Raw genomic sequence first — 559 nt, forward strand, 5'->3', positions numbered from 1 at the left:
AAAGAGCCAGTTATTTTAAAACAACTTTACTCAATTTGTAAATAAGAAGGAATGGGACAGAGTAATTGAATCTCATGCATGAACCTCCACAAATAAAATGGAAGTAAGAATGTATACTCGATATATTGTTTGAAGTGTTTTCCCAGATTCGGGGTGAAAATGACAAATTTAACTGGAATACAAAGCTGATAATCATAAGCATGGTCCACAGTGATTCCCCAAGTCACACCTCCATTTGAAAATGTCTTCCATGTTTGTGAACAATTGAAACATTTTGCGGTCAGTCAGAATTTTTAGTGAATATTTCTGGGTTATATAATCTCTAATGTGTGTAAGCAAATATTAATTCTATTTTGTTTATGTGGTTCACACAATTTGCCAGCCATTACCTCCGCACTGTGGCTAATTTTTCTTTGTCATTCAACTTTTGGGGTACAGCAAGCCAGTGGTCGAATAATTTGGAAGTGAGCAGACTTCCTTTTATTGATCCAAGAAACTCCTTATAGAGAGAGAAAATATATTTTGCAGAAAAAAATAAATTATGAAGGTTACTCAAAAC

At 33.8% G+C, this 559-nt stretch overlaps 1 long non-coding RNA gene across 1 annotated transcript in view; it reads right to left on the reverse strand.

Annotated features, from left to right (window-relative positions):
- Positions 1-384: 384 nt before the first annotated feature.
- The window catches only part of LOC116086162, a 2,057-nt gene continuing 1,882 nt past the window's right edge, over positions 385-559 (reverse strand). The window contains exon 2 of the long non-coding RNA XR_004116841.1: positions 385-499. This is a non-coding gene — a long non-coding RNA (uncharacterized LOC116086162). The remainder of the gene's footprint in view (positions 500-559) is intronic.

The sequence above is a fragment of the Mastomys coucha genome, unplaced genomic scaffold (assembly GCF_008632895.1).
Source record: "Mastomys coucha isolate ucsf_1 unplaced genomic scaffold, UCSF_Mcou_1 pScaffold12, whole genome shotgun sequence".
In the NCBI taxonomy this organism is placed as follows: domain Eukaryota; kingdom Metazoa; phylum Chordata; class Mammalia; order Rodentia; family Muridae; genus Mastomys; species Mastomys coucha.